General features: G+C 56.2%; 1 protein-coding gene across 2 annotated transcripts in view; it reads right to left on the reverse strand.

The window, feature by feature from the left end:
* The window catches only part of ARVCF (ARVCF delta catenin family member), a 51,406-nt gene extending 39,740 nt beyond the window's left edge, over window positions 1-11,666 (reverse strand). For both annotated transcript variants that reach the window (XM_077745832.1, XM_077745831.1), the window contains exons 1-2: window positions 11,582-11,666; window positions 6,351-6,404 (exon numbers count right to left, since the gene is read on the reverse strand). The gene's annotated coding sequence lies outside the window, so the exon portion shown is untranslated. The remainder of the gene's footprint in view (window positions 1-6,350; window positions 6,405-11,581) is intronic.
* Window positions 11,667-14,192: the final 2,526 nt, after the last annotated feature.

Consider the following 14,192-nt stretch of genomic DNA (forward strand, 5'->3'; position numbering starts at 1 on the left):
CTGCACCATGCCCCCAGGGAATCGTCCACCCCCACCCCTGGCAACACTATACCTCTGGATGTCCTGGCTCCATAAAGACAAGAGCCTGTGAGCAGAAAGGCTTAATTAAAAATTAACCAATGCCCCTATTTCAAAGGTTTGGCAAATACACGTCTGGAATTATTTCTTCAAACACAAATACTGAAATAGTCTCATCATAACCAATAGCTCCCTACAGACAGGCAAATGCCAGAGGACTGTCACCAGGAAGACTGGAAAGGGGAAGATGTGTTTGTCTGGGCAGGCCTGGGAGCAGGGCCCAGCTCCACTTGCTGAGCCTCAGTTTCCCCACCATAATCTCCCACTCTCATGCTGGAAGGCCCAAGGGAGAAGATGGTTTGGGTCCCACCCAAGTCCCTGCCTCAGTTCTGGTCCTAGCCATGGCCCTGCCCATCCTGGGGCCCTGGACAGGTCACCTGCCACCCTGGGTGACAATGAGCCCGCCACTAACCCTGGGCAGATGACAGGTGAGGCTGAGAGTCTGTGCCCATTGAGGGGGTGGGGAGGTCAGAAATCCCAAGGCCCACACCTGCCCTCTCATGATGTGTTCAGGAAAGCCCCCTTCCCATCTCCAGTTCTGCTCAGAAGGCTCAGCATGTGGCCAGGGCACTTAGAACACACTGTCCCCTGGGCCCTTCAACCACCTGAAGGCCTCCTTTCCCATCTCAGTATCTCTGCCTCCCCCTGCACACCTACCCTTACTTCCCCCTGCATGCCTGTTCTTCCACTCTGTACTCCCACCTCTCTGGGATCCTCACGTCCCCTATTCCCTACCTTCCCCCTGTAGATCTCCCTCTTCCTATAGCCTTGCCTCTCCCTTTCCCTGAACCCCCACCTTCCCAAAAGGCCCACTTTCTCCTATACCTCTGCTTCCTTGCACTCCCACCTCCCTGCGCATCCCTGTCTCAAATACTCCTACATCCTTACCCCCTCCTCCCTCCTGTACCTTCCCCTCCCCACCCTTGTTTCCCTCTCAGCCCTGTCAGGTCTTCTGGAAAGTGTTCCCAGGCCCCACACTCACCCATAGTGGGCATACTGGGTAGTCCATGGCATCTCCAAGGGGCACAGCTGATACTGTCAGTGTGTTAGAGCCCTTCCCCCATCATGGCCCTCTGGACTGGGGTGGGGGTGCTGAGGTGCCTTAAGCCTTGGGCTTCCAGCTGTGTGCAGAAGAGACTCATCACTGAAGCTCTGACTCCTATAACAGAGCCATCAGTGGGCTCTCCCGGAGGGTCCCGGCTGACTCACCGTGGATGAAATCGTCTGTGGAAGTGCTGGCACTGCCAGGCCTATGACCCTCATGGGTATCAGGGTGGGTGCAGAGTAAGTATGCATGAGGGGGACTGGTAGGGGCGGAGGTGGAAGGGTGAGGGGAGGCCCTAGCACCTACTGTGTGCAGTGTCCACAGAGCTGGGGACCAGCCGAGCCTCCTGATCACCTGCACCTCTCAGCACAGCGCCAGGAGTGGTATCACTTCACAAACGCCTGCTAGGGCACCCGGGCTCCCATTTCACACTTGAGGGGATAGAAGATGGGGTGGGGTCCTCACTGAAGGACACGCGCACACACACCAGCCGTGCCTGGACCTCAAGGTCAAGCCCAACTAGTTTAAATGTAGAAAAACTATGCCAAGCTAAAGATATTTACTGCGGTGGCCCTGAGGGTGGAGAACTGCAAACAGCCTGAATCCATGATGGGATTGCTTCCGAGCTCTTGGCTGAGGCTCACACAGGCCTCAGGGACAGGCGGCCAGATAGGCATCTGGGGAAGTGCAGAGGCCCCAGGAGAGGCAGGGCCAGCACAGCCCACAGCACTGACTACACGGGAATGGGGTGCCCACCCTCCTGTGTTGGCCAAGCATCCCCGACACCACCGACATGGGAGATGCTGGGGAGGTAGGGAGGTGGGCATCACAACCCCCAATCCACTTAAACATGTACACATGGAAACCACTTCCCAGGAACCTGTGGGAGGATGAACTATGCTGGGCTTGTAGGGGTGTGATAAGTATGATTTCCTTTTCCTCCTTTTCAGTGTTTTCTACATTTTCTATAATATGCCCATATCACTTTATAATTTTTTTAAACCAAAATAGAGAACTTTGGTGCCATGGTCAATTAGCATCTGTGGCTCAGTCTTGTGACCTCTCCCGGCCCTTCAGGAATACCCAAGGGAGCCTGGGCCAGCAGGATCCAAGAGGCACCCCCCTTGGCCTTGATCTTGGGCATGGGGTGATGGGAGGTGAAGGGAGATGCTGCTTTGTGAAGGGTGGGCCTTGCTGGGGCTGAAACCCCTTCATCTACACCATCCCAGGCTCCTCAGTGGCCCAGGCCTCGCTTTTCCCATTTGTGTACTTGGTATCCCCCACCCCTAGGCACTGTGGCCCAGATCCCACAGGCGGGGATGGCCCATGGGGATGCCAGCATCTCCCTCCAGGGCAGAGAGTGAAGGACCTGGGAGCATGGGGATGGCAGCATCTCTGCAGCCTCATTATCTTGCAAAATGCACAGAGCAGCAAGTACATTCAGAGGAATGAATGGCCTAATTAGGATTTCACAGAGAGTGAAAATATTTTGAAAAGAAAAAGTTTAACTAAAGGCGTATTCGAAATACCAAACTCATCAACTGCTAACATCAACCTGGCAAGATGCACCATGGGGGTGGGGTACTTCCATCTCTCCACCTGATAGTGGGGAGTCTTCCTATGGGTGAGACAGGCCAGGGATGGGGGGCTGGGTAAATGCAGGGCCAGGGTAAATGCTACCACGGGCTTGAAGAGGCTGGCCAGGAAAGCCTGTGTTCAGCCAGCACGGTACCACCATGCCTGGTGGCCTGGGCGATGTAGACCTCAGTAGGCTGGCCCTGCCGCACTGACCACACCACCAGCCACGAATCACCCCAAACAAGGGATGGCACAGCCGGAAGCTGGCGCAGTGCCCATGCCATAACTGCAGCAGAGCACCAGCTGTGCCAAGTCCTTCCCAAGGCCAGTACGGTGAGCAGAGCCAGGGTGTGAACCCAAGTCTTGCATACATAGAATGTTCTTCCTTCTGCTCTGCCTGAGAAGCATGAGCTGTTGGGGTAGGAAGGGTGCTTGGGGCTGTTGGGGTGGGAAGGGGCTTGGGGCTCCCCTGGGGACTTGCCCACCTGGATATGACCTATGAGTCTAATCACAAAGGCCCCTGGATGCCTGGCTGAGGGTCACAAGGGAGAGAGAAGAGCCAGCCTGCACCATGCTCATTAGCCACACCAGCAAGGGCCCAGCTTCTGAGGGGCTCTACCAGGGCAGGAATCTCTTCTCAGGAAACAAGGGTCCTTAGAGGAAGGACAGGCTCTCTTGTGAAGGCCCCAAGACATGGGGAGACCAGCGTAGGACATGCCACAGACACACACAGGGAGGGCTGCTGGTCTCCAAAGAGTGCCAGGCTAAGGTGACTCCCACAGAAGTCACAGGCAGAAGGACCTGACAGAGTGGCTCCAACACACACACGTAGGGTAAATGTGCAGAATAACCATGACTTTTGAGAACAACAGACTGATCAAGGGGAGGCTCTGGCCTGATCTTTTTTTTTTTTTAATTTTAATGTTTATTTTAGAGAGAGAGAGAGAGAGAGAGACAGAGACAGAGTGTGAGCAGGGGAGGGGCAGAGAGAGAAGGAGACACAGAATTTGAAGCAGGCTCCAGGCTCCCAACTGTGAGCGCAGAGCCTGATGCGGGGCTCGAACTCACGAACTGTGAGATCATGGCCTGAGCTGAAGTTGGACGCTTAACTGACTGAGCCACCCAGGCACCCCTGGCCTGATCTATTTAACTAGGCAGTGGGCGCAGGGTAAGGGCTGGGAGCTTGCTACAGGCACCATAAACCCGAGGACACGTTGCACGATGCTTCCAACTTGTGGTGACAGAAAATGTTAGTCAAGGAATGGTTCAGATACAAGAGAAAAACAAAGTTAAATCCTGACCTTCTATTTCTGTCAAAATAAATTCTAGATGAATGAAATCTTGAGTGTAAAATGTTCAACTAGAAATACATCAGGAAAAGATAGAGGCGTATTGACCTGACTAGGTGCTCAGGAAGGACAATGGAATAACTAAAAAAGGAAAATATTCAATGGATTTCACCACAAAATATGAAAAATCTCTGCAGATGAAAAGCTATCATAAATAAAAATTGAAAGATGGAGAAAGAATGTGCAGCAGGCTGACAGACGAAGGAAGAATTCATTCTTTAATAATAAAGACTCCTATCAATGGCTGAGAAACACGTCAAAACCCCAAAAAACCCCAGTGTGGGGCGGGTGTCACAGAAGCACAGCTGTGCATGGATGCCAATGACAAGGCCACTGGGGGCAAGACCAGGCTGGGGGTGATGTCCCAGCGGTGCTGGAATGGCTGCAATGAAGGGCACCCATGTCCCCCAGGTATCAGCATCACTCCCTTACTGCTTTCTGGCTCCCCCTTCTCCGGGAGCCCTGCTACTCTCTTCACAATCTTGCAATTCTACAGGTGGTCATTTTCTCTGTAGCTGCCTCCTCAGCCAGGCTGGTGGCTTCCCCAGGGTACATCTGTGCCTGATGTGGTCACAAAACCCAGTGTCTGATATAGAGCTCAGCACAGGGGTGCTAAATGGCTGAAGGTGAGTATGGGAGATACACAGGTGCTTGCCATCAATCGCTGTCCCAACTTAGTCCCGAGGCCTCCCCCTCCCCATCTCCCTTATCATGTGGGCAGGGCTGCACCCCAGGGCCTACAGAGCAGGGAGTCCCTAGCCAGGGCCCAGGTTCTGCTTCCCAGTCTGTGAAATGGTCCCAGCCCAGGGCAGAGATGGCATGAACACCACTACTATCCCTCCAGAGTCCATGGCAGACATGAATAGTCAATCACAACATTCGAGAAGAGCAGGACAGAACGAGAGAAGAAAAGGCATAGAGAGGCACAGAGAAGATGAGAAAAACTGGGAGAAGACCAGGAGGAGGTGGCAGAAAGGATAAACAGGGAAAGAAAGAAGCAAGCAGGGCTGGGAAAGCGGGCAAATGCAGCAGGCAGGATAAGGGAGACCCTGTGACCAGAGCTATCATTTGGTGTTTGGCTTGTCTGCAGACCTGAGGCCTGGTGGCCTACCAGGAGTTAAAGGAGATAGGGGCCAGCCCCCTGCCAATCTTGCCCCTGGAAACCATGTCACCAATGCCACAAGCAATGCCAGGTTCTGAGCCTGGGATGCAGCCTGAGCCTCTTCGTCCCAATCCAGAGGCCCCCATGTGGCCCAACAGCCCACCACTGAGATGCTTGGCTTGTCCTTGATCCGCCCAGGTGGTACACCAGGTGGCAGCTTCCCACACCCACGATCATGTGGAACCGGGAAGAAGGAGCCAGGTCCTGTCCCTTCCTGTTCTACAGCCCCTGGCATAGAACACTGAGGTGTCAAGAGGCCTGGGGGCTCCTAGGTCTGTGGCCTCTGTCTTCTCCCTACCACCTGAGCCTGTCACTGGCTGGGCCAGGCCGTCCACGCTGAATACACAGTACCACTGAGAATCCACAGGGCTGTCTCGGCCAAGCCTCCCATGGAGACAACGTCCAGTGGGGGCAGGAGCAGATGGCCGGGCTGGGGACTGGGCACCCATATGGCGGAACAAGAGTGACCAGAGGCATTTTTATGAGCCATCTCTGTAAACACAGCCACCACAGCAAATCCTGAAAGACCAGGGTTTGAACAGGGCATACCTTCCAACCCTTCAAAGGGACCTGGGGGACACAGATACCACACAGCCTCCCAACTCTGCCAAACTTCCCAGGCATTATACCCTAGCCTTGTTGGAGGAGTGACTACCAGATGAACCCACAAACACAGATAACCCCCAAGGACAAGGGCCAGCACAGGACAGCCTGTCCCCAGCTGGTAGCTCTAGTCCCCCCTGGGCAGCAGGGATCATCAGAGCTAAGAGCCAAGCCCGGTGGGCTATGCTGATACCAGACACTGCTATAGCAGGCATTCAAGTCAAGGTAGGTGAGGATCAGATCCAGCCAATGTCCTGGTTGGTCCACCCCACTGCAGGCTCACCTCTCAAGCCAGATATCAACCTGATGGCTGCCGTCCACACTCAGGCCATCAACGAGTCCAAGCTTGGGAGGCCCCCATGCCCACCTCTGTCCAGCATGGGGGCTGTGCCCACCCAAGTGAGGCTGACCAGCAGCATACACCACCCCAGGCCACAGTCCATCCCTCTGTCAACACCTGCCAGGCCCACCACATCACTCTGCTGTCCTATGCGAAGAGGGGGGGATGTCCCCAGGCCACGCCTAGGTGACTTACCTATCTGGAAAGGAGATTAGCATGTCCCAACGCCCATCCTGATGTCTCCACCTCCTGCAGGAAAACCAGAGGATACCCTGTGAGGCTAACCTATTGAGCTAAGTCCCTTCTAGATGAGGCTAAACCCTTGGCGGGGCACTGTCATCCCTGATCCCAAGGTCATCCTGTGGCACTCCTAATGTGTACCCACACATCCATGCACATTCTCTTATCGCCACTCACCTGGACTACCATGGTCCCTTGTAAACATTTCTAATGCTGTTGACTAACCTTCAAAGCTGATTGTTCAGCTCTAGACTGATAATAAAGTCCTCCCCATGCCAGAAGGCTGGGTGTGCCTTGTGATAAACAGCACAGCAAGGAGAATTGCACCAGGACCCCACTGGCCCCACCAGGTCGAACCCAACACCTACCTAGTCCTGCTCTCCCCACCTGGACCCCACTCCTGCCCTGTGTAGCAGGCCACCTGCGTCTCCTGATACTCCTTGGGGCCAGCCCAGAACACGTGTCCCTGTGAGGCAGGCAGCCTAATTCAAGACCTCAGGACCCAGGGGCCAGAGCTATAGCCAGAAGTACCTCACATGCGAGAGCCGCAGCCCCTGTGGGCTTCCTGTCTCAGCCCACGACTCAGGAGACACAGTCTCTGTCATTGTATCTAGGCCTGGGGACGATGCCAGAGAGTGTGTTATAAAAATGAAAACAAGGTGGTGGGGCACCTGGCTGGCTCAGTCAGTAAGGCATGCAACGTTTAATCTTGGAGTTGCTAAGTTTGAGCCTTACGCTGAGTGTAGGGCTTGAAAACAAAACCAAAATCTTTAAAACAAAAACCAAAAGCCAAAACCAGGGTGGTAGAGAGAGGAGCAGAGGTCTGGGCCACAAATGGAAAGCCATCCCTGGGAGGTCAGGGGTGAGAGAAACTCTCTCCCCTGGGCTCTACAGTGTTTCCCAGATTGTTCCAAGCCTCTGTCTAATCTTCCCTGGTGGACGTGGCCTGAAAGTGGATGTCCCTGCCTCACAGCAGCCCCTCCATCATGAGGAGTGGTTCTAAGTCACAGTGGGATCATGGGAAGAACAGGATACATGGGTTCAGAGGCAGGAAAGAATGATGGCCCGAGCCAGGGAGCCAAACATGTTTGCATATATGTGTGTAACTGTGCACACTCACTTTTGTGTGTGCCTAGGAAGGCAATCTGGGAGGGAGGCTCTCCCTCCACCGTACCCACCCCACCTGCAGCCGAGGAGCTACTGTTCCTACCCTGAGGGCTGAGGCTCAGGGAGCAGCTTTGCTTGGAGTGTGACATTTCTGGGACACTTCTGTCTTTGGTTTAAATGTTTACATAGGTTTGGTCCCACAGAGCACCACGTGCCTTTCTGAGTCCTGCTAACTGCAGGCCTGGCCTCCTGTTCGGTGCTGGCCTTGTGCAGAGCTTTACGAGGTGCTGGCTATGCACCTTCATCTTACTCTTGCCAAGTGCCCAACACCCTATTTTACAGATGGGGACACTGGGTCCAGGATTTGAACTCAGGTCTTCCTACTCCCAGCAACCCCACGTCAGCTAGGGATACTCAGCCACAAGAAGACCATGTTCCCTCCTCTGGGGCTCTGGCCAGGCTCAGAGCTCCATAAACACAGAGGAGAGCCAGTATTAGACACCAGTGGGAGGGCATTTGCAGGGCTGCTGTTGGGGGGAGGGCACTAACGTTTTCCTGCAGGAGGGTTGGGGGAATGGGAGGGTCTGGGAGATACAGAGTGGTAGCAGCTTTGGAAGGCATAGGTCCCTGGGGTGCCCTTGTCACAGAACACTGCATAGGTGGGGGCAGGACAGAGCCCTAAGGGAATGGACATATGTGATATACAAAGATAGAATCAGTGACGGGATTTGTGATGAGAGCGCAGGGGGCACCTGTCTTGGAATCCCTTCTTAGGGCCCTCTCAGGCTTTGGGGTCACTCATGTGGCCAAGGACCCCTGAACTAGGAGCTGGGGGCTGAGGGGGCCACCAAACCTGCCTGTTATTGGGTTACATCCCCAAATGGGGAGGGTCCGGAGAAGTGGAGCAATTCCATCTGCCTACAGTAACCCGGGCCTCCTCTTGCCATGGGCCTCCTCGCACTGGGGTGCCCCGAAAATCTGTCCAGTCTACCACCAGTCTTGGGAAGGCCTTCTGCATCTCAGATGGGGGCAAGAGCCCAGGCCACGAGGGACTGCCAAGCAGCAAGTCCTGCAAAGCCACAGACCTATCATGTGTCCACGGCATGAGGCAGCTCCATGAGCACAAATGGAATCCAGAGGAGAGATGGGGTCCAGGCTGGGTGGGCTGGGCAGGCAACTCGGGGCTGTGGCAGGTGCTGAGGAACCCAGGTGGGGTTCTGGTGGGTCTGCCTAGGAACTTGCTCTGCACTCAAGCCTCATGTCATCCTCCACCATGACCAATACCAACGTGCTCTTCCAGGCCCCTGGCCCCTTTGGATGCAATGTGAAAAGGCATCCACTTCTGTTGTACCTTCTTTCACAAATGAAGCAGAAGTGCAGCCTCATCCTGACTGGCTGGCTCAGAACCCTCACCTGGACCCCTGGGTGGTGGCAGGGTCAGCCAAGGAGGCCCCTAGGGCACAGGCCTGAGGAAGGCCCCACTCAGGGCCTTTCATTGTTCTTGTCCAAGCCCCATTCAGTCCCTGCATCCCCCTTGCCTGCACCAAAGGTGAGGAGGGGCTCTGGGGGTTACTAAGGGGCCTCGCCCCAGGGATCCTTGCTCCTCTCCAGCTTGTACCCTGGACAGGCAGCCTGGAGAAAGAAGCTCTGGCCTCCCCACCAGGTGCCTCGGGAAGGGGTCCCAGCAAGGAGGGAGGCTGGGCGGAGCCAGTCTTGCCTGCCAGGGCGGTCCCTGGTGCCCTCTGGTGGCCGGATTCAGCTAGTTGCGGCTTTGCTAGACACAGTTGGCTCTCCAGGATCCCCTGGGGCAGTGGGAAGGGCCTGTGCCTGACACACAGTGGGGGAAGGGAGGAGGGAAAGATGTGGATGAAATGGGTGTCCATGGGCTCAGGGCCTGATCCGTGAAATAAGCTGAGATGTGCAGCCTTCCCAGTCAGGAGAGCCCACTAAGGGATTCCTGACCCTATGTTCCCCTCTGATTACTCCCGAATTTTGGGTCTCCTGCTGAGGAGCCCAAGACAGCATCACAGTCTTGATGGAAGCTGCTGGCAATAGAACAGATGCCTTCCTCGGAATTGAGCTGCCTTTGAGGAGTTCCCAAAATCCCTTGTGCCCAGCCCCCGCCCCCAGCAGCCCTCAAGGCTTGCCCCCAGGACAGGTTTGACCCCACCCTCCCTCCCACTGCTGAGGCTAGGCCAGGTCACAGGGCAGATGCTAGGGATTGTCTAGAGCTCTAGCAAGTCTAGCGTCCTTGCTTCCCAGCTGTATGTAGCTCCTGGCTCCTCTGGAAGGTGCAGGATCCTACAGCTAACACCCCTCAGGCCTGCCCCCTGGGGTGAAGAGAGTGCAGTACATCTACCTTGAATCTTTATGCAGCACAAATAGGGATGGAAGTACAGCCCTGCCTGTACAGAGCCTCAGAGATGCAGAGACCCCAGGAACTGGAAAGAGACCTGAGGGACCACCTCTGGAGGGGGCATCATGCAACCCCAATATGGCATGGGGGGGCTAACTTAGCAAGACTGAGGACTGGCCCAGTTTATCTGGGAAAGTCTTGGTCAGCAAGTATTTGTGTCTGTAGAAAAGACTGTGAAGAAGATCAGGGCAGGGCTGGCTTGGCTGTGACCTTCCTAGGCCAGGACTAGACACCTGAGCAGAGTGAGTGCTCTGTGCCCAGCCCCATGCCAGGTGCTAATGGACCATAGACCTGAGGGAGCAGGGGACAGATATGGTACTGTGGTGGAACAGAGTAAGGCTGGGGGAAAGCATGCATTCTAGATTCACAGCCCTACTTGCTGTGGCCAGACTCAAGGCCTGGAGCACCTGCTCAGGAACTACTGGCCATGGACCCAGTATGCTGCCTAGAGGGCTCTGACGGTCTCCTGTGTCCAGAACTGTCCCAAGTCCAGAGATACAGTGAGCACAGGACAGGCAGCACCTGCTCTGGAACAGCAGACCTCTGGTGGTGGCCCACATCTCTAGTGGTCACAGCTGAGGGAGGGGGTGGAGGCTGTCAGTTCACCCTTGCCGCATATCCTCATGGGAGGAGGTTGCCCTCACAGGCACTAAGCCTTAGCTAGTCTCCCAACCCCCTGGGCTTATAAATCCTGACTTGGTGTGTGCCCTGCACAGTGATGCAGATGACAACCGAAAGGAGTGTGAGAGATGGGTAACCACCTGAGGTTACATGAAGAACCTAGTCCAAAGGATGAAACCCTGTTGGGGTGATACTTTTCCATGTCTCAAAGCATGCCTGGGTCTAAAGGGAAAACAAAGTCCCTGAGCAATGCTTGCAGTGATATGTTATGCATAGGTTACACATAGCGTGTAAGTACTCAACGCTTAATTAAAGACTAAAATGGGGAGGCTCGGGATCTCAGGCTGCCTGCCCTGGGGGGACACCTCAGCAAACCCAGGCTGAGTACAACCCCAGGTGGGGAGGACATACCTCTGCCAGGGGCCCGGTGTCCCACAGAGGAAACTCAGGGTTGTCAGGTACGAGGGATCCCCGGTTGAAGTGGGCCCGTGCAGGGCACCAGGGAGGAACTCCAGGTGGCATCCCCTCCCTCGTCCTCTAGGCGGCGGGAGCAGCGGGAGCAGGGACATCCCCTTGGCCCCGCCGTGCCCCCGCGCATTCCGGTGGCGCGCCGCCCCAGGAAAGTTCCCCGGCCCCGCCGCCCTTTTGGCCGCTGTAAAGTTTCCGTGGCTACCGGACCCCCGCAGCAAGCCGCCGGTGTCTCGCAAGGTAGTAAAGGCTGCGGGTTCCAGCTGAGTCTCCGCGGGGACGCGCGGTGCGGGATGCCCTGGCCTCGTCGGCAGGGCCCTGAGACCGCGCACAAAGGGACCCGCCCCCGTAGTTCAGGGTCTCGCCCACCGCGGCGCGGTAGAGGTGCAGGTGGGGCGGGGCCCGGCTTCTACCCCGGCCGCTACACCCGGCTGGACGTCGATTCCCGGCTCAGGACCCCATCTCGACCGCTGCCAGCCCCTGCTAGACCGCAGTCGCGAACCCGTCCCGGACCTCTGGCCTCGTCCCAATCCGAACCCCGACCTCTGGACCCCGCCCCCCGGCCGGAGCCTACCTGGAGCGCGGCGTGGGCGGCCCCGCAGCTTGGCCCCCGCCCCCAGACGGGCGTCCCCGGGTCTCGCGGGGCGCGGGGCGCGGCGTCCACAGGGCTNGCGGGGGAGGACCCCTCCTGGGCCCAGCGTGCAGCCCCAGGGCCAGCCCTCCCCGCCCCTCGCGCGGCCCGTGCGCAAAGCGGGTCTAGCCAGCGACGCGACCCTCCGCCCCGCCCCATCCGAACGCGAATTTTCCGATTGGTCGGGAGACCCAGCGCGGCCCGGCAACCGGCGTCAATTGGACGGGCGCTGGGAGACGCTGGCTTGCCATTGGGCTTCCGGGGTGTCCGTCTCGGCCGACGACCGGCCCCTTCTTGGAGAGGCAGAGGCCCGGGCACCTGCCGGGACCGCTGCGGCTGCTGCCGGATCCTCGGGGCCGCCCATTCTCGGCCACCTTCCGGACGTCCCAGGACCGTATGCCCCGATCAGGGATTGGCAGGCCCCATGCCCCTTCCCCGGTTTCCAGTCTAGCTGCCTCCATCACTGTCCCTAGTTCGCAAGGATCATTCTCTGGCCCCTGCTGTTCGCCGGGAGCTGCGCGCCGCACCCTGCTCTCAATATCTGATTGTATTCTTCGCACAAGCCGCGAGGGAGAGTTCCACTGCCTTCCCATTTTACATATGAGAAATCTGAAGCTCAGAAAGGTTCTCACTTGCTTTGGGTCAAATCTAGTCACACTCTAGGGCCTAGGGGTTCTCACAGCAGAGATAGGGGTCTGAACTTGACTCAGCGAGGCAGGATGGAGAGCCGTGTTTCTGAGGAAGGGCCTTTCGGTGAACCTGAGGTTTTCTTCCACCAGGTCAGAATCTACGGACACCTTGACTCAGCCCACCCTGCAGGACTGCCACAGGAATGCCCTCCCTCACCTCCCACATCAGTCACCACAGCTCAGGGCCTGGGGGTGGAGAGGGCTTATCTTCCCACCACACACACACACACACACACACACAGTTCCTGGTGTCCCATTTTCTCCATCCTACTCGGGGTCTTGGAGGAACACTGTGGGGTACAGCCACCTGAATAGAGTTTAGCACAAGCTGCACTTTTCCTGCCAGAGAGCAGCCGCCTGTTCCCTGCAGTGACACGAAGCACGCATATGACAACAAATGGGACCATGATCCTTGGCCAGCTCCTCTTAACTTTACGATGTGAGGAGGCACCAATGGGTTGCTGCCCATTGGAGCTTATTTCAGGGGGTTCATGATATGATGGCCCCTTGGCCACTGACTCTGGCATATGTTTAGTTCTAAGCCTTTCTGGCCCTGGTCGCACCTGAAATGACCAGATTTTCAGCCCACCATATTTCCCACACCCACCCAGGGAGTCACAGGCTCATGACAGTGCTAATGGAGAGACATTTATGTCTTATCCACCCACATCAGGGAGCCAGAGCGTTCACATAATAGTTGCTTGATCAGAACAAAGAAAGTGAAGTGATGTAGGTCCAGAACTCACCACTGGTACCAACATTGGGTCCCTCCTGTGGTGCCTGGTGCACATTGGAAATCTACCCTAGCAGCCTTTTAGAGCCAGGCAGCCACAACCAATCAATTTAATTCGGCGCTTGAGGTGAGAGCCATTTGACACTCTGGCATACTGATGTTGCTTGTAGCTCTGGGCAAGTAGAATGAAGTGTCCTTCTCTGGAACACAGGGGGCCCTATGAGCAAGGTAGCTCTTGTCTTATGGAGCTTGCACCACTGATGACATTCTGACCCAGCTGCTGTGTGAGCTTGGGGGTTCTCTTCCTTCCAGTAGGAGTGGAGTTCATTAGTCCAGCTGTCCTACAGATCTCCCCAGGGGTATTGGGCCCTGGTCTTCCTGGAGCTCTATTCTCATAGTGAGCTTGTGATCCAGCACCATGCCTTTGCTGACAGTGGCAGGAGGGGCTGGACAGGCCTTTGAGACAGCAAAGGGGAGAACCATGCTCCAAAATTGGCCCAAGTGAGGACTGCCTCCCTGCCTCCCTCTCTAGCCAGAATGCTGTCCCCCAAGCTGGATCACCAGCCATATACAGAGGAGTGGAGTAGACAGTGTCAGTGCCAAGAGGACTCAAGGCCACTCTGGCAGTGGACCCACCATGACCCAGGCTGCAGGTAGGGATCAGTAACAGTTCAAAAGCAGGGTAGATAGCCCCAAGTGCTTGACCGCTGCCACAGGGACCAGTAACCCAGTCTCCTCCCCCTCTCCCAACCTCTCCACCCAGCTGCTGGCCAGCTCTGTGGGGACATCCCTGGGACATGTGAGGAAAGCTATAGAGAAAGGGGTTTCAGCTGGAGGTCAGGAAGAACTTCTCAACAGTGCCAAATGTTCAGAGACTGAAAGGTGACCAAATAAGGTAGCTCCCCACCTAAGGATGTGTGTCATCGGAGGTGGGGTGACAGTGTACTCTTTGCAGCCCTGAGACCCCAGGGTTCAGCTTCCGACCCCAACCCATCTTATCTGGTCTTATCTGCTCCCTAGTACCAAATGTTGTCCAGACTGGAGTCAGTGGTGACAAAGAGTATGAGTACCTGCCATACTCTATCTGCTCTATCCTGATGGGGAGAGTGTAGCTGGAAGTGGGGCTGGCCCA

Source organism: Crocuta crocuta, unplaced genomic scaffold (assembly GCF_008692635.1).
Source record: "Crocuta crocuta isolate KB4526 unplaced genomic scaffold, BGI_CrCroc_1.0 scaffold344, whole genome shotgun sequence".
NCBI classification, from domain to species: Eukaryota; Metazoa; Chordata; class Mammalia; order Carnivora; family Hyaenidae; genus Crocuta; species Crocuta crocuta.